The sequence below is a fragment of the Pseudophryne corroboree genome, chromosome 3 (genome assembly GCF_028390025.1).
Source record: "Pseudophryne corroboree isolate aPseCor3 chromosome 3, aPseCor3.hap2, whole genome shotgun sequence".
Lineage (NCBI taxonomy): Eukaryota > Metazoa > Chordata > Amphibia > Anura > Myobatrachidae > Pseudophryne > Pseudophryne corroboree.
This window is the reverse complement of record NC_086446.1, coordinates 308,502,772-308,529,235: the sequence shown is the minus strand read 5'-3', so window position 1 is coordinate 308,529,235 and position 26,464 is coordinate 308,502,772. Positions and strand designations below refer to the sequence as shown.

Below are 26,464 nucleotides of genomic sequence, written 5' to 3'. Positions count from 1 at the left end.
GCCGGCACGGGAAAAAGCCGTCCGGCTTTTTCCCGGCCGGCAAAAGCCGGGTAGTGTGTTTCAGCACTAAGGGCTAAAACACACTACCCGGCTTTTGCCGGCCGGGAAAAAGCCGGACGGCTTTTTCCCGTGCCGGCATTGTAGTTAACAGTGTGAGGGCTAGGGTCCCTTCACACTGCACGGCCCCGGCCCGGCTGCCGGGTTGCAGCCGGGTCTCACCACTGGAAGGTCCGGCGGCCGAGCGGCCGCCGGGCCGTCTTTGCAGCCAGTGAACCGTGTGTGTGAAGGGGAGCTTTCACACACAACGGTTTTTTCTCAAGCCGTGTCTGATGCTGCGCATGCGCACAGCATTACACACGGCTCAAAGCCGTCCTGTGTGCGAGACTCTGCCGGTTTCTCCCGGATGGCAAAAAGCCGGACAAAGTTTGTCCGGCTTTTTGCCATCCGGGAGAAACCAGCCAGTGTGTTACAGCCCTAAGAGTATGTGAGATGAACACAGATCCGGCTGCGTATGCAGTGATCTGCGTCTATCTCTGAATCAGATCCTAAGTCCTAAGGAGGTAGCGGAGGGGGGAATTCCGAGAGTGGAATGCCCGTGTCGACTCATGCGCACGCCTATATGTCCTTTTTATATTAGGCCAGCACACATCCCACCTACTTAATAAAATTACAAAACACATACAGATTAATAGTTGTCTCAATGACTATTTAAAAAAAAAAAAGTTTAATATATTTTGGCAATAATTTATTTTTAGATTCCCTGATCTCTGGTTTTTCCCCAGTTCAAATTCACAGATTAAATTTCTAAGTAAAACGCTGCGATAAGTGGACAACAGGAAAGCTATCAAAACTAACTACAGGAAAATAAACCTGCAAATGGAAACACAGCGTGACACGATGTACACATAGAGGTGACATAAACCACCAGTCTACTATGAAGAACATGAGCTTTTGCCAAGTCTGTTAAGAAAGAACTACACCTCCCAGACGCACTTGCGGGGAGTGTGGGTGACGTAGGAGGAGGTCTAGACAGGGAGAGTAGGTTTCTCCTGATTGGCTAGAGGTTGGCAGGCATGACACGTGGCGTGAGGGGAGCCAATGGGAAGCCCGGGAGGTGATGTACCCATGTCAGCAGATGGTGAGGAGAGGCAGCAGCAGTAGGAAGAGGAGAGACTCCCAGGCAGCAACAAAAGGAACCGGATCCGCTGCCAGAGCTTGGAGACTGAGACGGGACAGCCGGATACGGGGGTGAGTAGTTCCTGGCCAGTAGCAGCAGCGGGGAGATCCCTCTGTATGACAACTGTCCTCACTGTACATATCATACAGAACAGGTCCGTGTCCCACACCCAGCGTAAGGGAGCAGCTTGTGTGATTCCCCCGGTGGCTGCTTCCTCTCCTCTTTCTTCTACGTGTGCCCTCAGCCAGGCTAGCTGTTACTGTTCATCAGTCCTCCAGGCTGCCCCCGGGATGTGCCACTTACACTGTGCCCTGCAGGGTGCATGCAAAGGAGGTTCCCTAGCAGCATGGTGTGTGGCTGATTCATAGCTGTGAGTAGCCCACACATTGCTGTGTTACACTGCCCAGCTGTATTCCTGTGGTGTCTGGCTACGTATGATATCTGCTGTGATAGTTTCTGTAGTCTTAACATCTGTGTGCATTGCATTCCTTCTAGCACTGCCACCTTTATCCCACCCACAAATTAGACTAATGGATCATGGACTGATTAGATAGACCCTAGTGGTTGAACATAGTGACCTGAGACTTAGATCAATTTGTATATCACCACCACCACATTATGCAGCGCTGTACAGAGAACATTCAACTTGTGAACTCTGTTGTTAACAGACATATCGCGTCGGCCCTGCAGCACAGCCGACAGCCAATATATCTACCGATATATTGGCGCATCGCTGTGTGTGTACGGGCGATCAGCCGACCACCTGTACACCAGGGACGTGCAGTCAGGGGAGGCAGTGCCTCCCCTGTCTTTACTGATTAAAATAATATAAAGAAAATACTTATGACACATATTCTGTGTCATAAGTAATTTCTTTACTGATTAAAATAATATAAAGAAAATACTTATGACACATTCTGTGTCATAAGTAATTTCTTTATATTATCCTATCTATTTCAGTGATTAAAAGTAGTTTGGGAGGCACTGATAGCAGTGCCTCCCATTTACAATAGGGACAGGTTAAAGTGTGGGGGGCGGGGCAAAGCGCTGGGCTGAAAAAGCCCATTAAAACCAAACTCGTTGACAGGGGAAACCCGCCCCTGTCAGCGAGGCAGATGTGATTGGACAGCGGATCCAGTGCTGGATCCGCTGGTCCAATCACGCGGCGCGGTGAAGCGGAGGCGGGTCCCGGGACCAGCTACTGTAGAGCTGTCACTACAGCAGCTTCAACCTCGGAGCCAGCGGGACCCGGCAGTTGGGATGCACAGGGGAGAGCTGGCGGCTGTGCGCGCTTCCCTCCCGGTCCTCGCTGTTCTGTACGTACGGGGTGTGCTACGGCAGGAGAGCCCTGCCTGCTCTCAGTGATGACATTCCCTTCCGCCTCAACTGGCCTGGGCCGGACTTGCAGGTCAGTCACCCTGGATTAGCATTGCGGCTGCTTCATGAATACCTGGCACTGGGGGGACATGTACAGTATACCTGGCACTGGGGGCATATCTGGCACTGGGGGGCATGTATACCTGGCACCGGGGGCATATATACCTGGCACTGGGAGCATATCTGGCACTCGGGGGGGGGGGGGGGGGGGCATGTATACCTGGCACTGGGGGCATGTATACCCGGCACTGGGAGCATACCTGGCACTGGGGGGGCATGTATACCTGGCATTGGGAGCATATCTGGCACTGGAGGCATATCTGCCACTGGGGGGGCATATCTGGCACTGGGAGCATATCTGGCACTGGAGGCATATCTGGCACTGGGGGGCATGTATACCTGGCACATGGGGGGCATATCTGGCACTGGGGGGGCATGTATACCTGGCACTGGGAGCATATCTGGCACTAGGGGGGCATGTATACCTGGCACTGCAGGGACATGTGTATCTGCACTGAGGGCATATCTGGCACAAGGGGCATATCTGGCACTGGGGGGCATGTGTATCTGTCACTGGGTGCATATCTGGCACTGGGGGGCATTTATGTATTTGGCACTGTGGGGCAATGTATATCTGACACAGTGGGGGCATTTATGTATCTGACACAGTGGGGGCATTTATGTATCTGGCACTGTGGGGCAATGTACATCTGGCACTGTGGGGCAATGTACATCTGGCACTGTGGGGCAATGTATATCTGGCACTGTGGGGCAATGTATATCTGGCATTGTGGGGCAACGTGTATCTGGCACTATTGGGGTCATATGTGTATCTGCCCCTTCCCCATGTGTGTATCATGCCCTTATTTTCCTTGGCCGCGCCCCATGTGGCATTTGGACACACCCATTTTTTGTACCTGTAAGACATTTTTCTACTTGCACCACTGGCAGTGATGCACAGAGGACGCTGGCGTTGTTATGTAGATGTCTGAGATGCACAGGGCTTGCTGGCGTGGTTATGTACGGGTCAGTGATGCACCGGAGGTGCTGGCTTACTTCAGTGATACACAGGAGGTGCTGATGGGGTTACTATATATCTTAGTGCCTCCCCAGTCAATGACCTCACCGCACGTCATTGCTGTACACATGCTGCTGCAGCTGGCAGTGATTGACAGCTGAACTGGGCTGGCGTTTGTACACACCCACCCAGTTCATGACATCAGTTCCCGATGGATCGGGCAGTGTGTATGCACAGCACACTGCCCGATCCGTCCATAGATATATCTGCAGATGAGTTGATCTGCGGATATATCTATCAGTGTGTACCCACCTTAAGGGGAGGAGATATGCCAAATCTTGGAGAGAGATAAAGAGAAACATAGAATGTGACTGCAGATAAGAACCACTTGGGCCATCTAATCTGCCCCCTTTTTTAATCCTTTAGGCAATATCAAACCCTTCTGAACTTTGTTCTTTGACAGGATATTGATATGCCTATCCCAAGTAAGTTTAAATTGCTCTATTGACTTAAGGGGGCTACACATGGTGCGATATTTCTTCCAATGGGATACGGTCATTAGGTCGACCACACTTATGTCGACAGTCATTAGGTCAACCACTATTGGTTGACATGGACATTAGGTCGACATGAACAAGGTCGACATGGAAAAAGGTCAACATGAGTTTTCCACATTTTTTTCCATTTTTTCATACTTTACGATCCACGTGGATTATGATTGGGGATAGTAACCTGTGCCGAGTGCAGCGAGGTACCTTGCCCGAAGCATGGCGAGGGGACACAATGCATTAAGTGGGGTTCCCCGTCACTTTACGAAGAATATGACACCCAAAAAAGTAAAAAAACTCATGTCGACCTTGTTCATGTCAACCTAGTGACTATGTCGACCAATAGTGGTAAACCTAATGACTGTCGACCTAATGACCCATACCCCTTCCAATATAGACTATCAATATCGGTGGTTCTGGGCTCCAGGGAGTTCAAGGGAAATTGCAAAGTCAAAATCAGCTGTAGTCATTATCTCACCGGTGTGTAACCGCCTTTAGCATCTACCACCTCTGACGGGAGGACATTTAATTTATCCACTACCCTTTAAGTGAGGCATGTCCAAACTGCGGCCCTCCAGCTGTTGAGAAACTACACATCCCAGCATGCCCTGACACAGCTTTAGCATTCTTTGACAGCAAAACTGTCAGGGCATGCTGGGATATGTTGTTTCACAACAGCTGGAGGGTCTGCTTTAAGTAATTTTTCCTTAAATGTCACCTGAACCTACCTCCCTTCGGTTTCAGTACATGTCCTCGAGTTCTAATACCTCTCTTCCTTTGAAGAATGTTTCCCTGCTGTAGTTTATTAAAACCCTTGATGTATTTGAAAGTTTCTATCATGTCCCCCCTTTACCTTCTCTGCTCCAAACTATACATATTAAGATCCTTTAGTCTTTCCGAGTAAGTTTTGTGATGTAGGCCATGCACCTTTTTGGTTGCCCTTCTTTGTGCGCTCTCTTAATGTATTTAGGACATTCTGGAGATACGGGCTCCAGAACTGGACACAGTATTCCAGATAAAGCTGTACCAATGACTTATAGTGGCATTATTATTATAATTTTTTTTCTGCTGCTGATTCCTCTCCCTGTGCAACCAAGCATCTCACTTGCCTTTCCCATTGCTTTGTTGAATAGATTTCCTGCCTTTAAGTTACTTGACATAGCGACTCCTAAATCCCTTTCCTCCTCAGTAGTTCCCATTATAGTACCTTTGATTCTGTATGTAGCCTTTGGGTTTTTGAGACCCAAGTGCATGATTTTGCATGTTTCTTTTTAGCATGAAACTGTAGTTGCCACGTTCTTGACCATTTATCACGTCTATCTAGATCATGAATCATTTATTTTACCCCCTCCCGGTGTGTCTACCCTGTTGCATATCTTTGTGTCATCTGCAAACATGCATACTTTTCCTTCAGTACCATTTGCAATGTCACCAACAAAGATATTAAAGAGCACTGATCCAAGCACCGATCCCTGCTGTACTCCACTGGTAACATTTCCCTCCATAGAATGCACTCCATTTACTACAACCTGTCTGTTCCTTATCCTGCAATCAAGTTCTTATCCATTAAACTGTTTTATGATCTAATCCCACTCTTTTGAGTTTAAGTAACAATCTGCAATGTGGGACAGTGTCAGGTGCCTTACTAAAGTCTTAGGGGGTATATTCAATTAAGGTAAAAACTGACGTCTTTTTGAAAAGACTGCAGTTTTCGCCTTTTTCAGGTCGGAAAGGGGTTCCGACCTATTCAGTCCCCAGCATTTTTATTCAACAAGTCGGTTAATTCGACTTGTCGAATAGTACGTGAATTGGCGGTATAGCTGCCGATTCACGTGCTTCTGAGGCAAACAGGGCCAAATTCGACAGGTTTTGGCCTCCTTTCCGACCATCTCAGTTCGACTTAAAAAAAAATGTCGACCTGAGAGGAGGAGAGGGGGGACAGCAGCGCCACAGCACAGCGCTGCAGGAGGATGTGTCATAGTCACCGCTCACGGCAGCGTCCACCCGGCTCCAGCAAGTGAGGTCCCGCTGCTGTCCCGGGTGATTCCATGGTAACTCAGGTTACAAGTGACACTCTAAGTTGACATTTAAACCAATATTGTTACCACATAAACTATGCTTAGGAGTACTAAATAATGATTAGCCTACTAATAATACATTCTTCTTTATTTCCAAATGTTCAAACAATGAAAAATAATTGCACATAAATTAATACAAATTGTTTTTGTGTGGTAACTCAGGTTACACTAAAAAGACGCAGCTTTTTTTTAAGATCACATAATGTAATATTTCTGCTCTTATTGAGGTGTGAAGTTGCTACAATTTATTTCTGAAAAAGCCACTAAATCATAGATGATGATATAACATATTACACATGTTTATGATAAGAAATGAATTATTTATAGAAAAAAATCTTGGTAACTCAGGTTACAGAGTATGGTAACTCAGGTTACATGAGGCAAAAATATGCATTCTCTGGGTCCTAGGTCTTTTGATACACCTCAATTTCAGTATCCGAATCATACACCATTCTATTTTCTTGCATTACTAGCCTTGGAGTTGGTAAAAAATACAGGATATGATCATATGATACATCAGAATCATCCACTTTAAAACGCATGCCACTTTTGCCAACCAGATTCAGGCACATGATCTTAACCTCACCATCATCTTCCAATTCACTCTGGCAGACAGCAACATATCGATATGATGTTTTACGCTCTCCATCAAACTTAAGAACATACTGGAACGTATGTTCTTGTTAAGTTTGATGGAGAGCGTAAAACCTCATTTTCAATCCTGGGCCTATTTGGTTCATGAACTTGAGCTTCATCTTCTGATGGAGAAGGCCTGTGAACTTCCTTGTAAAAGTTATTCCTGGACCTCTTGTTCACAGACTATGGGGTATATGCAATTAGCGGCGAATCGCAGCAATTTTTCGCCCGTTTTTTAATTCGACACAATTCGACCGTCGAATTCCGGCAAGTGGGTGCCGGAATTCAACATATTCAATAAAAAACGGATTCGACAGTCCCGCTGTTGAAAAACGGCTGATTTGACAGATTTTGATCCGATTTTTAAAAAAACGGTAAAAACCCCGAAAAAAAATTGCGTGGGGTCCCCCCTCCAAAGCATAACCAGCCTCGGGCTCTTTGAGCCGGTCCTGGTTCTAAAAATCCGGGGGACAAAGAGTAGGGGTCCCCCGTATTTTTTACACCAGCATCGGGCTCCACTAGCTGGACAGATAATGCCACAGCCGGGGGTCACTTTTATACAGCGCCCTGCGGCCGTGGCATTAAATATCCAACTAGTCACCCCTGGCCGGGGTACCCTGGGGGAGTGGGAACCCCTTCAATCAAGGGGTCCCCCCCCAGCCACCCAAGGGCCAAGGGTGAAGCCCGAGGCTGTCCCCCCCCCATCCAAGGGCTGCGGATGGGGGGCTGATAGCCTTGAGAAAATTGAAAGAATATTGTTTTTTCCAGTAGTACTACAAGTCCCAGCAAGCCTCCCCCGCAAGCTGGTACTTGGACAACCACAAGTACCAGCATGCAGGAGAAAAACGGGCCCGCTGGTACCTGTAGTTCTACTGGGAAAAAAATACCCAAATAAAAACAGGACACGCACACCGTGAGAGTAAAAGTTTATTTCACACATGTCGACACACACATACTTACCTATGTTCACACGCCGACCTCTGTCCACTTGTCCAAGTAGAATCCACGTGTACCTGTGAATAAAATTATACTCACCTGATCCAGTGTCCAGATTATAATCCACGTACTTGGCAAAAAAAAAAAAACGAACACCCGGACCAAACGGACCCCTTTCCACGAATGCCGGGACCCCACGTGACTGCTGTCACAGAAAGGTCCCTTCACCCAATCAGGAAGCGCTACTTTGTGGCACTCACCTGATTGGCTGTATGCGCGTCTGCTGGCAGACAGCGCATCGCACAGCTCCCTCCATTAGTTTCAATGGTGGGAACTTTGCCGTCAGCGGTGGGGTTACCCGCGGTCAGCCGCTGACCGCGGGTGACCTCACCGCTGACCGCAAAGTTCCCACCATTGAATATAATGGAGAGGCTTTGCGATGCGCTGTCTGACAGCTCAGACGCGCATAGCCAATCAGCAGAGTGCCAGGACTCGGGTATGTGTCGGCATGTGTGAAATAAAGTTGTATTTTCAAGGTGTGCTTGTCCTGTTTTTATTTGGGTATTTTTTTTGCAGAAGAACTACAGGTACCAGTGGGCCCGTTTCCCCCCCGCATGCTGGTGCTTGTGGTTCTCCAATTACCAGCTTGCGGGGGAGGCTTGCTGGGACTTGTAGTTCTTCTGCAAAAAACAATATTCGTTCATTTTTACACATGGCTATCAGCCCCCCATCCGCAGCCCTTGGATGGGGGGGACAGCCTCGGGCTTCACCCCTGGCCCTTGGGTGGCTGGGGGTTGGGACCCCTTGATTGAAGGGGTCCCCACTCATCCAGGGTACCCCGGCCAGGGGTGACTAGTTGGGTATTTAATGCCACGGCCGCAGGGAGCGGTATAAAAGTGTCCCCCGGCTGTTGCATTATCTCTCTGGCTAGTGGAGCCCGGTGCTGGTACAAAAAATACGGGGGACCCCTACTCTTTTTGTCCCCCGTATTTTTTGCACCAGGACCAGGCGCAGAGCCCGGTGCTGGTTGTTAAAATACGGGGGATCCCCTGTCATTTTCATTCCCGTATTTTTGCAACCAAGACCGGCTCAAAGAGCCCGAGGCTGGTTATGCTTAGGAGGGGGGACCCCACGCAATTTTTTTTCGGGTTTTTTATTGTTTTTTGTACCATATTAAAAATATGTCAATTGGTCCGTTTTTCGACAGCGGGACTGTCGAATACGTTTTTTTATTGAATATGTCGAATTCCGGCACCAGCCGGCCGGAATTCGACGGTCGAATTGTGTCGAATTTAAAAACGGGCGAAAAATTGCCGCAATTCGCCCGGAATTGCATATACCCCTTGCAGGCCAATCTAGTACTGGCGATAGCGCCGCGCATTGCTATCGCTGTGGGGTATACACATGGAGAGATCCGTGCTTAATTTCTATGCAATCTGGTCAGATTGCTTAGAATTTAAGCATGGATCTCTTCGTGTGTACCCCCCCCCCCCTTAATAGTTTTAAACAATTATGTCACATTAGAATCTGAAAAACATATGTGTGACATTCTCCTGTGTACATTTCCCTTTTAAACAAAAAACGTCTTCTCCATACTGCTTGTTTTTAAGCTCTGTTACCTGAATCCACGATCCGGCTCCCAATACCCCAACTAAGGGTTTGGTGCAGAGTTGAAGCTAAATTGCTCCAGAACTGGATGCACCTGCCCTTTTAAGTGTACCCTTGTTTTCTATAGGATGTCCTATCCTATCCTGCACTTGGTGCAAAAGATATGCCTAGTATTTACGCTTCTGTCAAACTCTACATAACCTGCGGTTGTGTAAACTTGCCCTCACAGAGCTTTGCCGGTGAGATACAGTAACACCACATTATAATTCAGTTCCACATCTTACGTCATACATACACCTACCGTATATTTGGAGGGGATGCGGTTATGTGACTGGCAGTCGGGAGACCGCCAGTCACCATACAGACGCCGGGATCCCGAACCGTTAATAGCCTGACAGTCCACATGGCAACCAACAGGGACTGTTCCCACTCGTGTCCACGACACCCATAGAGTGGGAATAGAACCTATAGCGAGTGCAGTGAGCCACTGAGCCCGCTGCGTGGTGAGCGCAGCAAGCCCACAAGGGGCTTCGTTGCACTCGTCCACCCCTGGCCGGCCATCTAAAATCAGGGATCCCGCCGTCTGTATGGTGCCCGGGGGTCTCCCAACTGCCGGTCACACGAACCCAACCCTATTTGCAGCATGCACAGTGCAAAAACATCCAGAGCACACTGCACAAGTGCATTCAGCAGGGCCATAGAGAGCAATGGTGGTTCTGGGTGATGGAGGAGGTGTGGCCACTCCTGCTACCCCCAAAAAAGTGTAACTACTGTGCACTATGGCACGCTAACCCATTACCTTGCTGGACACCTTAAACAGCCCGGGTAGTTAGTACCCAGCCCCCTGCTTTGTAGCCCGTTCCTTTCTCCATTAGTCCCTAGGTCTGTCTGAAGCTCACTATAAACCTGTTTGGAATCTGTCCCCTGCAACATTGCTGGCTTTAGGTAACCATGGACAAAAATCACTAAATCCTCTTTAATGATAATTATGGCACTGCTGGCATCTTACATTTTGGCAGTTATTACATACCCTTTTCTCCGGTTTCTAAATACAGGTTGCGACCTTCTAGATTTCAGACAGGTTCCTGAAATCTGATTTTGTGAACCTCTTTCAATATTGACATGTAGGCTTTTAAGGTGGTGATACACATTTCCCTTTTTTTTGGTCATATGTATTTATAATCATACCCTTAGGGGTTGGTGTCTTGCCTATAATTGTTTTTTCTTGTTCTTCCTGCTCCATGTTTTTGGTTTTTTTCCCGTAATATTTCAGTGACAAGGACCAATAAAAGGAATACACCCCTGAAAAAAAGAACGGGCAAACCCCCACTGTGTAGTGCCTTATATATTTCCATATTAACTTGTGTGACACACAACAATGAATCTTGTACTTGTTACTTGGAGATTGTGAAGGAAGCTAAATGGCTTCAGATTATCTTTGAAGAACCACAAATGGCCACCCAGTGACTGTCCCTTAATAGTATTTTTATTATTATTATTTGCAATATTTTTAAAACGTATTTCAGTTTCTATAGATTGTCTACATTTGTTTGAAGGTGCTTGTGGTTCCACATTTTTTCTTGCCTGTAGAATGGTATTGGCAGTGTTTTACTGGCTAATATTACTATTTAGGTCACAAGGTGTGTCTTAAGAGTGTAACATTCTTCATTCTATTATGTAGTCCTCTTACGCAGACCTACTGTACTTAATGTACACCAAAACACGGATGTTTTTAGCTTTCAAGTTAGTTGGTCGCAAACTACATGTAACTGAAAATCAAGGGAATGTTTTCAGCAGCACAGCTATTGGAGAGGAGTGTGCTAATCTTGTGCAAGGCAGTAATCTGCCCACTCATATTAATAACACATTGGACATAGCCAGTGTTGTGATAATGATGGTAATTTAAGTGAAGCAATTTACAGACTGTCCAAAAACATTCACACATCCAACTTTTCATAGTGGATAATGGCCTCACAAACCAGTGCTTAATGCTGCATTTACACTCCCTATTTGCGTGTACATAGCTAGTAGTGTAAAGCCGGTTACAGTATTTTGTATCCGAAGACCATCCCCCCAACTCTGACAGTGCCTGTGTTTAATGAAGTAAATGTTTGGGAAAGGTTCAATGAACCCTAACTTTACAAATATTCACTGTGGGCATCAAAGCGCACTGATGCACCATGAGGGACATCTAATCACCTTATTGGTGCTATTGTGTATGGAGCCTTATTCTGTATACCCACTGTGATTGACAATCAGTATTATCCTTATTATGATCCAAACTTGACTGTGAAGCTTAGTTTTTGGTCCTGTTGGAAAATGAGGTCCAGAGATTACTGCTAATAGCCCATATGAGAGGTCATCAACTGACTGCATTAGAAACTCACATGCATTCAGAAACTTGTTTGTTTAACTGTATGGCTGATAAAGGTTCTGTGTCTCTGCACTTTAGGTAAACGTTATCATCCACCTGTGATGTGTTTGCTTGGAAAAGTTAGCATGGGAACTAAGGGGTCTATTTACTAAGCCTTGGAGAGAGATATAATGAACGGAGATAAAGTACCAGCCAACCAGCTCCTAACTGTTATTTTTCAGATACAGCCTGTAACATGACCGTTAGGAGCTGATTGTCTGGCACTCTATCTCCATCTACTTTATCTCTCTCCAAGGCTCAAAGTAAAGTAATAAGACTCCTAAGCCAGGTAGACACCACTCCACTTGGCCTGAGACCTTCTAAAAGGCTCACTGCCACCTCACAGAAATGTATGCAGGGAAAAAAGGTTTGCTGTGGTGAATTATCGAATATAGTCTATTTACCTTCTTAATATTTATTTCTTCCGGAGAAATGTAGAATCTGACAATCAAGTTATAGCTACCATAACATGCCTTGCTATTTGATCTCTCGTCATGGATGCTGGCTGATCCTATAAATCTGTCATTGTTCTTCTACCTCTCCAATGCCGTCTTCATACCAAGAAGGTTTCCCTAGTACACACAGTTTATCTGTTTGCCATGTAGACCATAACCTTATTTGTTTATGATGGTTTGTAAATATTTGTATGCAGATACCCTTTTTCATGAATATAACTGTAATCTGCTTTCTCTTTCGTCCTAGAGGATGCTGGGGACTCCAAAAGGACCATGGGGTATAGACGGGATCCGCAGGAGCATGGGCACACTAAAAAGACTTTGACTGGGTGTGAACTGGCTCCTCCCTCTATGCCCCTCCTCCAGACCTCAGTTAGATTCTGTGCCCAGAGGAGACTGGTCACACTCTAGGGGAGCTCTACTGAGTTTCTCTAAAAATACTTTTGTTAGCTTTATTATTTTCAGGGAGCACTGCTGGCAACAGGCTCCCTGCTTCATGGGACTGAGGGGAGAGAAGCAGACCTACTTCTGTGCGACTGATAGGCCCTGCTTCTTAGGCTACTGGACACCATTAGCTCCAGAGGGTCCGATCACTTGGGTCGCCTAGCTGCTCACTCCCGGAGCTGCACCGCCGTTCCCCTCACAGAGCCAGAAGATCGAAGACAGGTGAGTAACCGAAGCAAACATCGGAAGGCGGCAGAAGACTTCAGTCTTCCTGAGGTACCGCGCTGCGCGCCATTGCTCCCGCTCACACAGGCACTGCATGGGTGCAGGGCGCTGGGGGGGCGCCCTGGGCTGCAATAAAAACCTCTTTTATACACTATCTGGCTATTTTAAGGTGCATAGGCATTATTTGTGACCCCCGCCAGTATAATCTCAGCGGGACCGAAGCGCGCCTTTTAGGGGGCGGGGCTTCCTCCTCGGCTCTGACCAGCGCCATTTTCTGCTGTCACAAGTAACAGGGTGTTGAAAACAAAGGGGGGGGGGGGCACTTAATTTTGGTGTTGGTTGTATTATATTACAAGCGCTGATAGGTTTGGGGCATTGTGCTTTTCAGACAGGTGTGGCGCTGGGTGTGAGCTGGCAAACTCCTTCTCTGTCTCTCTCTGAAAGGCCTTGCTGTGGGTCTGTCCCCTTTAGCCCAGTGTGTTTGGGGGTGTCGGTACGTGTGTGTCGACATGGCAGAAACTGAATGCTCTTCCCAGGAGGAGGTTAGTGTGAAAGCTGAGCAGAATGAAGGTGTGACTCTGTCGGCACCGCCGACTGCTGATTGGGTTGACATGTGGAATGTGTTGGATAACAGTGTGGCTTTGTTACATAAGAGGTTGGACAAATCTGAGTCTCAGAACCAAGCATGGAGGCAATCCATGGGAGACGTGGTACCACACACTCAGGCCCCCTCGGGGTCCCAAAAACGTCCATTTACCCAGGTAGCAGACACTGATACCGACACGGATTCTGACTCCAGTGTCGACTATAATGATGCAAAGTTGCATCCTAAGGTGGCTAAGAGTATTCAGTACATGATTGTGGCTATAAAAGACGTGTTGCATATTACGGAAGACCCCGCTGTCCCTGAGACAAGGGTCTGTATGTATAAGGGCAAGAAACCGGAGGTAACGTTTCCTCCCTCTCATGAACTGAATGCCCTTTTTGAAAAAGCCTGGGAAATGCCAGACAGAAGGTGGCACATTCCCAGGAGAATTGCTATGGCATACCCGTTTCCTTCTCAGGATAGGGTTGGGTGGGAGGCAACACCCATGGTAGACAAAGCTCTAGCACGATTATCCAAGAAAGTGGCACTATCGTCTCCTGAAATGGCGACCCTTAAAGATCCTGCTGATCGGAGGCAGGAAGCTACCTTGAAATCTATTCATGTCACGACAGGTACACTGCCCAGGCCGGCTGTGGCTTCGGCGTGGGTGAGTAACGCGATTGAAAAGTGGGCAGATAACTTGTCATCGGATATAGACACCCTGGATCGGGATAGCGGGCTTTTGACACTGGGTCATATCAGGGACTCTGCAGTCTATCTAAAAGAGACGGCGAGAGATATTGGCCTTTTGGGATCAAGGGCCAATGCCATGGCGGTCTCGGCTAGAAGGGCATTGTGGACTCATCAGTGGAATGGTGATGCTGATTCTAAGAAGGCTATGGAGGCTCTCCCATACAAGGGTGGAGTTTTGTTTGGTGAAGGCCTCGCGGACCTGGTTTCTACAGCTACCGCGGGTAAGTCCTCTTTTCTGCCTTTTATTCCTCCACAGCAAAAGAAAACGCCCCCATATCAGATGCAGTCCTTTCGGTCACAGAAATTCCGGAAAGGACGTGGGTCATCTTTCCTTGCGGCAAGAGGTAAGGGTAGAGGAAAAAGATCGCCGGCTGTGGCAGGCTCCCAGGAGCAGAAGTCCTCCCCGGCTTCTACCAAATCCACCGCATGACGCTGGTGCTCCCCTGCGGGAGTCCGCACCGGTGGGAGCGCGTCTTCAAGTCTTCAGTCAGGTCTGGGTTTTCTCGGGCCTGGATCCTTGGGTGCTGGAAATTGTGACCCAAGGATACAAGCTGGAGTTTCAAGACGTGCCTCCACGCCAATTTTTCAAATCTGCCTTGCCAGCTTCTCTTCCGGAAAGAGAGGTAGTGTGTACGGTGATACAAAAACTGTGTCAGCAGCGAGTCCTTGTCGAAGTTCCCCCGTCACAGTGGGGAGAAGGGTTTTATTCAAGCCTGTTCGTGGTCCCGAAGCCAGACGGCTCGGTCAGACCGATTCTGAATTTAAAATCCCTCAATGTGTATTTGAAAAGTTTCAAATTCAAGATGGAATCTCTCCAAGCGGTGATCTCCAGTCTGGAGGGGGGGGGGGGATTTTATGGTGTCAGTCGACATAAAGGATGCTTACCTACATGTCCCCATTTATCCTCCTCATCAGGCGTACTTGAGGTTCGCTGTTCAGGATTGTCACTACCAATTTCAGACGTTGCCGTTTGGTCTTTCCACGGCCCGAGGATTTTCACAAAGGTAATGGCGGAAATGATGGTGCTTTTGCGCAAGCAAGGGGTCACAATTATCCCGTACTTGGACGATCTCCTGATAAAGGCGAGATCACAGGAGCGGTTACTTAAAAACGTTGCGCTCTCACTGCAGGTGCTGCAACAGCATGGCTGGCTCCTGAATTTGCCAAAGTCGCAGTTGATTCCGACAACTCGGTTGTCGTTTTTGGGCATGATTCTGGACACGGAACTGCAGAGTATTTTTCTCCCGTTGGAAAAAGCTCAGGAAATCCAGAACATGGTCAAGGAACTTCTAAAACCGCCAAGAGTGTCGATTCATCAATGCACTCGAGTGCTGGGGAAAATGGTGGCGGCCTACGAGGCCATTCCGTTTGGCAGGTTCCATGCAAGAACGTTTCAGTGGGACTTACTGGACAAGTGGTCAGGGTCCCATCTGCAGATGCACTGGATAATAACTCTGTCCCCCAGGACCAGGGTTTCTCTCCTGTGGTGGCTCCAAAGTTCTCACCTTCTAGAGGGTCGCAGGTTCGGCATCCAAGATTGGATTCTGGTGACCACGGAAGCGAGTCTCCGAGGTTGGGGAGCAGTCACACAGGGCAAAAAATTTCCAGGGAAAATGGTCAAGCCAGGAAGCTTGTCTGCACATAAACATTCTGGAATTAAGGGCCATCTGCAACGGCCTGCTACAAGCGGAACATCTTCTTCGCGACCTGCCCCTCCTGATTCAGTCGGACAACAAAACAGCCGTGGCGCACATAAACCGCCAGGGCGGAACAAAGAGCAGAGTGGTGATGGCGGAGGCCACCAAGATCCTTCGCTGGGCGGAAAAACATGCAAGCGCCCTGTCAGCGGTCTTCATTCCTGGCGTGGACAACTGGGAAGCAGATTTCCTCAGCAGACACGATCTCCACCCAGGAGAGTGGGGTCTTCATCAAGAGGTCTTTGCAGAAGTGACAAGTCATTGGACTTGTCAAATAGACATGATGGCGTCTCGCCTCAACAAGAAGCTTCAGACATATTGTTCCAGGTCGAGGGACCCTCAAGCAGTAGCCGTGGACGCTCTGGTGACACCGTGGGTGTTTCAGTCGGTCTATGTGTTCCCTCCACTTCCGCTCATCCCAAAGGTGTTAAGGATCGTGAGAAGAACAAGGGTTCAGGCGATACTCGTTGTTCCAGATTGGCCTTGGAGGGCCTGGTATCCGGATCTTCAGGAATTACTCACAGGAGATCCTTGGCCTCTTCCTCTAAGAGAGGATCTGTTACAGCAAGGACCGTGCGTGTTCCAGGACTTACCGCGGTTGCGTTTGACGGCATGGCGGTTGAACGCCAAATCCTAGCTAGGAAGGGTATTCCCGGGGTAGTCATCCCCACCCTACTTAAGGCTAGAAAGGAGGTAACGGCGAAGCATTATCACCGTATCTGGAGAAAATGTGTGTCTTGGTGTGAATCCAAGAAAGCTCCTACGGAAGAGTTTCACCTGGGGCGGTTTCTCCATTTTTTTGCAAGCAGGTGTGAATGCGGACCTGAAGTTAGGCTCCATTAAAGTGCAGATTTCGGCCTTACCAATTTTCTTTCAAAGGGAATTGGCCTCGCTTCCTGAAGTTCAGACGTTTGTGAAGGGCGTACTACACATACAACCTCCATTTGTGCCCCCAGTGGCTCCATGGGACCTTAACGTGGTGTTACAGTTCCTTACGTCACATTGGTTTGAACCTTTACAAACGGTTGAGTTGAAAGTTCTCACTTGGAAAGTGGTCATGCTATTGGCCTTGGCGTCCGCAAGGCGGGTGTCCGAATTGGCGGCTTTGTCTTACAAAAGCCCCTATCTAATCTTCCATGAGGATAGAGCGGAGTTGAGAACTCGTCAACATTTTCTACCGAAGGTGGTTTCTTCGTTTCATATGAACCAACCTATTGTGGTGCCTGTGGCTACTGAAGCCTTGGCTGATTCAAAGTCTCTTGATGTGGTCAGAGCTTTGAAAATTTATGTAGCCAGAACGGCTCGGGTGAGAAAAACAGAGGCGCTGTTTGTCCTATATGCGGCCAACAAGGTTGGCGCTCCTGCTTCTAAGCAGACTATTGCGCGCTGGATCTGTAATACGATTCAGCAGGCTCATTCTACGGCTGGATTGCCGTTACCGAATCGGTGAAAGCCCATTCCACTAGGAAGGTGGGCTCATCTTGAGCGGCTGCCCGAGGCGTCTCAGCATTACAGCTTTGCCGAGCAGCTACTTGGTCGGGATCAAACACTTTTTTGCAAAGTTCTACAAGTTTGATACCCTGGCTGATGAGGACCTCATGTTTGCTCAGTAGGTGCTGCAGAGTCATCCGCACTCTCCCGCCCGGTTTGGAGCTTTGGTATAAACCCCATGGTCCTTTTGGAGTCCCCAGCATCCTCTAGGACAAAGGAGAAAATAGGATTTCTCTATCGTCCTAGTGGATGCTGGGGTTCCTGAAAGGACCATGGGGAATAGCGGCTCCGCAGGAGACAGGGCACAAAAAGTAAAGCTTTAGGATCAGGTGGTGTGCACTGGCTCCTCCCCCTATGACCCTCCTCCAAGCCTCAGTTAGTTAGATTTTTGTGCCCGGCCGAGAAGGGTGCAATCTAGGTGGCTCTCCTAAAGAGCTGCTTAGAAAAGTTTAGCTTAGGTTTTTTATTTTACAGTGAGTCCTGCTGGCAACAGGATCACTGCAACGAGGGACTTAGGGGAGAAGAAGTGAACTCACCTGCGTGCAGGATGGATTGGCTTCTTTGGCTACTGGACATTAGCTCCAGAGGGACGATCACAGGTACAGCCTGGATGGTCACCGGAGCCTCGCCGCCGGCCCCCTTGCAGATGCTGAAACGAGAAGAGGTCCAGAATCGGCGGCAGAAGACTCCTCAGTCTTCTTAAGGTAGCGCACAGCACTGCAGCTGTGCGCCATTTCCTCTCAGCACACTTCACACGGCAGTCACTGAGGGTGCAGGGCGCTGGGAGGGGGGCGCCCTGGGAGGCAAATGAAAACCTTTTTTGGCTAAAAATACCTCACATATAGCCTCCGGGGGCTATATGGAGATATTTAACCCCTGCCAGAATCCATTAAAGAGCGGGAGACGAGCCCGCCGAAAAAGGGGCGGGGCCTATCTCCTCAGCACACAGCGCCATTTTCCCTCACAGAAAGGCTGGAGGGAAGGCTCCCAGGCTCTCCCCTGCACTGCACTACAGAAACAGGGTTAAAACAGAGAGGGGGGGCACTAATTTGGCGTTAGAAATATATAAAAGATGCTATAAGGGAAAACACTTATATAAGGTTGTCCCTATATAATTATAGCGTTTTTGGTGTGTGCTGGCAAACTCTCCCTCTGTCTCTCCAAAGGGCTAGTGGGTCCTGTCCTCTATCAGAGCATTCCCTGTGTGTGTGCTGTGTGTCGGTACGTGTGTGTCGACATGTATGAGGACGATGTTGGTGAGGAGGCGGAGCAATTGCCTGTAATGGTGATGTCACTCTCTAGGGAGTCGACACCGGAATGGATGGCTTATTTAGGGAATTACGTGATAATGTCAACACGCTGCAAGGTCGGTTGACGACATGAGACGGCCGACAAACAATTAGTACCGGTCCAGACGTCTCAGAAACACCGTCAGGGGTTTTAAAACGCCCGTTTACTTTAGTCGGTCGACACAGACACGGACACTGAATCCAGTGTCGACGGTGAATAAACAAACATATTCCTTATTAGGGCCACACGTTAAGGGCAATGAAGGAGGTGTTACATATTTCTGATACTACAAGTACCACAAAAGAGGGTATTATGTGGGATGTAAAAAAAAAAAAACTACCGTAGTTTTTCCTGAATCAGATAAATTAAATGAAGTGTGTGATGATGCGTGGGTTCCCCCCGATAGAAAATTATGGGCGGTATACCCTTTCCCGCCAGAAGTTAGGGCGCGTTGGGAAACACCCCTTAGGGTGGATAAGGCGCTCACACGCTTATCAAAACAAGTGGCGGTACCGTCTATAGATAGGGCCGTCCTCAAGGAGCCAGCTGACAGGAGGCTGGAAAATATCATAAAATGTATATACACACATACTGGTGTTATACTGCGACCAGCGATCGCCTCAGCCTGGATGTGCAGAGCTGGGGTGGCTTGGTCGGATTCCCTGACTAAAAATATTGATACCCTTGACAGGGACAGTATTTTATTGACTATAGAGCATTTAAAGGATGCATTTTCTATATATGCGAGATGCACAGAGGGATATTTGCACTCTGGCATCAAGAGTAAGTGCGATGTCCATATCTGCCAGAAGATGTTTATGGACACGACAGTGGTCAGGTGACGCAGATTCCAAACGGCACAAAGGTGTATTGCCGTATAAAGGAAGAGGAGTTATTTGGGGTCGGTCCATCGGACCTGGTGGCCACGGCAACTGCTGGAAAATCCACCGTTTTTACCCTAAGTCACATCTCTGCAGAAAAAGACACCGTCTTTTCAGCCTCAGTCCTTTCGTCCCTATAAGAGTCATATCTGCCCAGGGATAGAGGAAAGGGAAGAAGACTGCAGCAGGCAGCCCATTCCCAGGAACAGAAGCGTTCCACCGCTTCTGCCAAGCTCTCAGCATGACGCTGGGACCGTACAGGACCCCTGGATCCTACATGTAGTATCCCAGGGGTACAGATTGGAATGTCGAGACGTTTCCCCTTCGCAGGCTCCTGAAGTCTGGTTTACCAAGGTCTCCCTCCGACAAGGAGGCAGTATGGGAAACAATTCACAAGCTGTATTCCCAGCAGGTGATAATCAAATTACCCCTCCTACAACAAGAAAAGGGGTATTATTCCACATTATATTGTGGTACTGAAGCCAGAAGGCTAGGTGAGACCTATTCTAAATCTAAAAAAATTTGAACACTTACAAAGGTTCAAATCAAGATGGAGTCACTCAGAGCAGTGATAACGAACCAGGAAGAAGGGGACTATATAGTGTCCCGAGACATCAGGGATGCTTACCTCCATGTCCAAAATTTGCCCTTCTCACTAAGGGTACCTCAGGTTCGTGGTACAGAACTGTCACTATCAGTTTCAGACGCTGCCGTTTGGATTGTCCACGGCACCCCGGGTCTTTACCAGGGTAATGGCCGAAATTATGATTCTTCTTCGAAGAAAAGGCGTCTTAATTATCCCTTACTTGGACGATCTCCTGATAAGGGCAAAGTCCAGGGAACAGTTGGAGGTCGGAGTAGCACTATCTCGGATACTGCTACAACAGCACGGGTGGATTCTAAATACTCCAAAATCGCAGCTGATCCCGACGACAAGTCTGCTGTGCCTAGGGATGATTCTGGACACAGTCCAGAAAAAGGTGTTTCTCCCGGAAGAGAAAGCCAGGGAGTTATCCGAGCTAGTCAGGAACCTCCTAAAATCAGTGCATCATTGCACAAGGGTCCTGGTAAAGATGGTGACTTCCTACGAAGCAATTCCATTCGGCAGATTTCACGCAAGAATTTTTCAGTGGGATCTGCTGGACAAATGGTCCGGATCGCATCTTCAGATGCATCAGCGGATAACCCTATATCCAAGGACAAGGGTGTCTCTCCTGTGGTGGTTACAGAGTGCTCATCTTCTAGAGGGCCGCAGATTCGGCATTCAGGATTGGATGCTGGTGACCACGGAGGCCAGCCCGAGAGGCTGGGGAGCAGTCACACAAGGAAAAAATTTCCAGGGAGTGTGATCAAGTCTGGAGACTTTTCTCCACATAAATATACTGGAGCTAAGGGTAAATTTATAATACTCTAAGCTTAGCAAGACCTCTGCTTCAAGGTCAGCCGGTATTGATCCAGTGGGAAAAACATCACGGCAGTCGCCCACGTAAATAGACAGGGCGACACAAGAAGCAGGAGGGCAATGGCAAAAACTGCAAGGACTTTTCGCTGGGCGGAAAATCATGTGATAGCACTGTCAGCAGTGTTTCATTCCGGGAATGGAAACTGGGAAGCAGACTTCCTCAGCAGGCACGACCTCCACCCGGCAGAGTGGAAACTTCATCGGGAAGTTTTCCACATGATTGTAAACCGTTGGGAAATACCAAAGGTGGACATGATGGCGTCCCGTCTGAACAAAAAACGGGACAGGTATTGCGCCAGGTTAAGAGACCCTCAGGCAATAGCTGTGGACGTTCTGGTAACACCATGGATGTACCAGTCGGTGTATGTGTTCCATCCTCTGCTTCTCATACCTAAGGTACTGAGACTTATAAGACGTAGAGGAGTAAGAACTATACTCATGGCTCCGGATTGGCAAAGAAGGACTTGGTACCCGGAACTTCAAGAGATGCTCACAGAGGACTTATGGCCTCTGCCGCTAAGAAGGGACTTGTTTCAGCAAGTACCATGTCTGTTCCAAGACTTACCGCAGCTGCGTTTGACGGCATGGCGGTGGAACGCCGGATCCTAAGGGAAAAAGGCATTCCGGAAGAGGTCATTCCTACCCTGGTCAAAGCCAGAAAGGAGGTGACCGCACAACATTATCACCACATGTGGCAAAAATATGTTGCGTGGTGTGAGGCCAGAAAGGCCCCACGAAGAAATTTCAACTCGGTCGATTCCTGCATTTCCTGCAAACAGGAGTGTCTATGGGCCTCAAATTGGGGTCCATTAAGGTTCAAATTTCGGCCCTGTCGATTTTCTTCCAGAAAGAAGTGGCTTCAGTTCCTGAAGTCCAGAAGTTTGTCAAGGGAGTATTGCATATACAACCCCCTTTTGTGCCTCCAGTGGCACTGTGGGATCTCAACGTAGTTCTGGGATTCCTCAAATCACATTGGTTTAAAACCAGTCAAATCTGTGGATTTGAAGCATCTCACATGAAAAGTGACCATGCTCTTGGCCCTGGCCTGGACCAGGCGAGTGTCAAATTGGTGGTTTTTTTCTCAAAAAAGCCCATATCTGGTTGTCCATTTGGACAGGGCAGAGCTGCGGACTCGTCCCCAGTTCTCTCCCTAAGGTGGTGTCAGTGTTTCACCTGAACCAGCTTATTTTGGTGCCTTGCGCCTACTAGGGACTTGGAGGACTCCAGGTTGCTAGATGTTGTCAGGGCCCTGTAAATATAGGTTCCAGGACGGCTGGAGTCAGGAAAACTGACTTGCTGTTATCCTGTATGCACCCAACAAACTGGGTGCTCTTGCTTCTAAGCAGACTATTGCTAGTTGGATGTGTAATACAATTCAGCTTGCACATTCTGTGGCAGGCCTGCCACAGCCAAAATATGTAAATGCCCATTCCACAAGGAAGGTGGGCTTATCTTGGGCGGCTGCCCGAGGGGTCTCGGCTTTACAACTTTGCCGAGCGGCTATTTAGTCAGGGGCAAACACGTTGGTAAAATCCTACAAATTTGATACCCTGGCTAAGGAGGACCTGGAGTTCTCTCATTCGGTGCTGCAGAGTCATCCGCACTCTCCCGCCCGTTTGGGAGCTTTGGTATTATCCCCATGGTCCTTTCAGGAACCCCAGCATCCACTAGGACGATAGAGAAAATAAGCATTTACTTACCGATAATTCTATTTCTCGGAGTCCGTAGTGGATGCTGGGCGCCCATCCCAAGTGCGGATTATCTGCAATACTTGTACATAGTTACAAAAATCGGGTTATTATTGTCGTGAGCCATCTTTTCAGAGGCTCCGCTGTTATCATACTGTTAACTGGGTTCAGATCACAGGTTGTACAGTGTGATTGGTGTGGCTGGTATGAGTCTTACCCGGGATTCAAAATCCTTCCTTATTGTGTACGCTCGTCCGGGCACAGTATCCTAACTGAGGCTTGGAGGAGGGTCATAGGGGGAGGAGCCAGTGCACACCACCTGATCCTAAAGCTTTACTTTTTGTGCCCTGTCTCCTGCGGAGCCGCTATTCCCCATGGTCCTTTCAGGAACCCCAGCATCCACTACGGACTCCCAGAAATAGAATTATCGGTAAGTAAATTCTTATTTTTAATACCTACCGGAAAAATCCTTTTCTCTTAGTCCGTAGAGGATGCTGGGCGCCCGTCCCAGTGCGGACTCTATCTGCAGTACTTGTATATAGTTATTGCTTAAGTTACACAAGGTTGTGTTTAGTAAAGGTCCGGCTGTTGCTGATCTGTTTTTAGTTCACACTGTTAACTGGGTTTGATTAAATGCCATGTTGTACGGTGTGGAATGGTGTGAGCTGGTACGTATCCCACCCTTAATTTAACAAAATCCTTTTCCTCGAAATGTTCATCTCCCCTGGGCACAGTTCCTATAACGGAGGTGGTCCGGAGGAGGGGCATAGAGGGAGGAGCCAGTTCACACCCATTCAAAGTCTTATAGTGTGCCCATGTCTCCTGCGGATCCCGTCTATACCCCATGGTCCTTTTGGAGTCCCCAGCATCCTCTACGGACTGAGATAAAAGGATTTACCGGTAGGTATTAAAATCCTATTTTTAAACATATGGTGCTGTTAAGGTGGGTACACACTAGCCGATATATCGGACGTTCTCTTGAACGGCCGATATATATCGCTGCTCCGTCGGCCAGTGTGTATGAGCGATAAGTCTGTGAACTCCAAAACCTGGTGTATTTAGCACTCAATATCAATGCGCTCAAAATCTTACGCTTAGTTAATTGGGAGACTGATCTTGGCCATTGGATTATGAGTTTGGACAGTCCTCTGGCAGCCACTTCTACGAGATATTAACAGATTCATCTTCCACAACAATAACACAAAATAACCTACAAAAAACTTTAGATTTGAGAAAAAATAAAAACACTTCAAGGGCATAAAAGTATTTTGACCCTAACACGACGTCACATCCGGGTCCTTTCGGCAAAGGGAATATAGAATCAGCCATTAATGTATCTGGGACCTTGGAACAATTTCCTTATGGTATTGGAAATGATGATGCTACAGTGGGACGGGCGTCTTGTGAAGCAGACATGTGAAACATAAATGTTTTATTTTTTTTATTTTTATTGCTTTATATAATCCAGGTCTATGTTTATAATCTGCTCAGGTGTGATTGCCTGTTGTCCTTTTTATGTTTTGTCTTCCTATGGCAAATGCTCTAAATTACTTAATCCAGTGGTTCCCAAACACGGTCCTCAAGGCCCCCCAACAGTTCAGGTTTTCGGGCTATCCCTGCTTGTGCACAGTTTGTATGACGATGATCAACCTGACCGAGGTACTAGTTAAGTCACCTGTACCTAAGCATGGATATCCCTGTAACCTGGACTGTTGGGGTGCCTAGAGGACCGCGTTTGGGAGCCACTAGCTTTATCTATGATTGTAAGAGTTGAGTTAATAAGGGCGGAGGGTGATAAATTAAAACTTATCTCTATGTATTGTTAAAAACAATAAAAACATAATTTAAATAAATAAAATAAGTAAATAAAAATCTGTCCAAAACTAATCATATTACAGTACAATAAAGTCTTACCAGTGATTTTGAAAGTGTTAGGGCTCCCGCATGCCACCACTATTTTTTGTTGCATATACATAGACTAGATACTGTACAGTCAGAGGTGGAATTACCATTGATGCAACATGTGCATTGCACCAGGCCCCCTGAGGACTAAGGGGCCCACTGCTTCCCAGATCAGCAATGAGTTATCCCTTGGCTTCCTCCCGCAGACCATTTTGATAATATCAGCTGAATGGCCCAGTGCAGAGAGCAGGGTGGGCCCAACTGCCTCTCCCTGTCACCCTCTACCTCCCCCTCCCTTATGCTGTCACCCGTTGCCGTGTGGCATATTGTGAATTTGGGTTGGGACAGAGGAGGGAGGCCCAAGTCATAGTTTTGCACCTGGGCACACCACTTGCATGTTCCGCCACAGTGTACAGTATTGTGCAAATTTTCTGTCAGGCAAACTGCTTTACTATTTGTTACCTTACAGAAAAGAAGCTAATCTAAGTCCATGTATATGCAATTTAATGCACAGAAATCATACTCTCAGTACGTGCATAAACTGTTAAATAGAACTATTGAATGGAAACTGAAATTTTTGCATTAGACGTATACAATGCTAAAGGCCAATTTATCTGAATACTGGGTGCAAAATTATTTCTAGGACTGTTCCCAAGGATTTTTCTACATGTCTCTGCCTGTAAAAAATAAATTACCCCAAATGTGTCCATTGTAGTGACGCTGATGAATTGTCTGTTGTAGTTATCAGCAGATTGTTGCACATAGTAAACTGTAAAATCCATTTGTTTTGTTTTTGCTGTATGTCTGGATGAGACATTTTGCAAGATATGTGACCTCATCTCAGACCTCTGTGTTCCTGTCAGTCTTATATTCAGCAAGGAGCCACACATCCATGCCAAGGCCTCCTACTGTCAGTGAGGCATGTCATTTTCCTGCATCCCCATGCCCTTAGAGCACCTGTAGCCCTGCCATGCTCCCTACCTGTCAGAGATGCAGTAGGATGGCTTTGGCAGGAACTGTGATACCCTTAGCAGAGTTGCTCCCCCTTCCCTCCCAGAGTGAGATCTGTCAAAGCTTTATGACAGTGAAGAACCCCTCAGCCTTTGCTTGTTCTAGGCCACAAGAAATTGTTTATGCAGGTTTGGACACTGCTCTTGCAATTTATTTTTCAACATGGAATACTGTACCTCTTGCTTGAACGCACAAGGCTTTTTATAGTGGTCATGCTAACATGTATTTGGGCCTTTTTAGTGTGTTTAGTTAAACCAGGAGGTCAGAGATTGGACAGGTCATATAAGTTAAGTGTATTTACTTTTTGTTCGGTTATTCAGAGAGGAAAGTCATTAATCAAGAAATTGCTGATGGCATACACAAACCAAATAGGATGCTGGACTGAGCAAACATTCTCATTTGTATGGTTAATATTAACCCAAGAATATGCTTTAAGCATTTCCTTCTAGTAATTCCACAGTTTATGATCACCCTGGAAAACTGCTAATAGGGTGTGTATTTTAAAATATGTGATATGCAACATCAGCCCTGCATATGTAAAGTATGCCTAAAATGATTCATTACGTACCATGCAGATCTTGACTGTAATGCTCCACCCTGTGTTCTAGTTACTGGGGTGTATGCTACATCTTGGTCTAGAACTAGATTATACAGATCATTTTATAATCGTGGTCATTTCACTGCTGGGATCATAATATTTTCCAGACTGTGTTTGGCTCAAGTAGGACATTATAACTATAGTCAGCTAGATGTCCTATGGCAGTGATGACTAACCTTGACACTCCAGC

At 47.5% G+C, this 26,464-nt stretch overlaps 1 protein-coding gene across 2 annotated transcripts in view; it reads left to right on the top strand.

Moving 5' to 3' along the window:
* The first annotated feature begins 1,101 nt into the window (after window positions 1-1,101).
* ACLY (ATP citrate lyase) overlaps window positions 1,102-26,464 on the top strand; it is a 202,395-nt gene continuing 177,032 nt past the window's right edge. Inside the window, exon 1 of one of the 2 annotated variants that reach the window (XM_063959399.1) lies at window positions 1,102-1,248. The gene's annotated coding sequence lies outside the window, so the exon portion shown is untranslated. The remainder of the gene's footprint in view (window positions 1,249-26,464) is intronic. The other variant, XM_063959400.1, reaches the window with a different exon arrangement.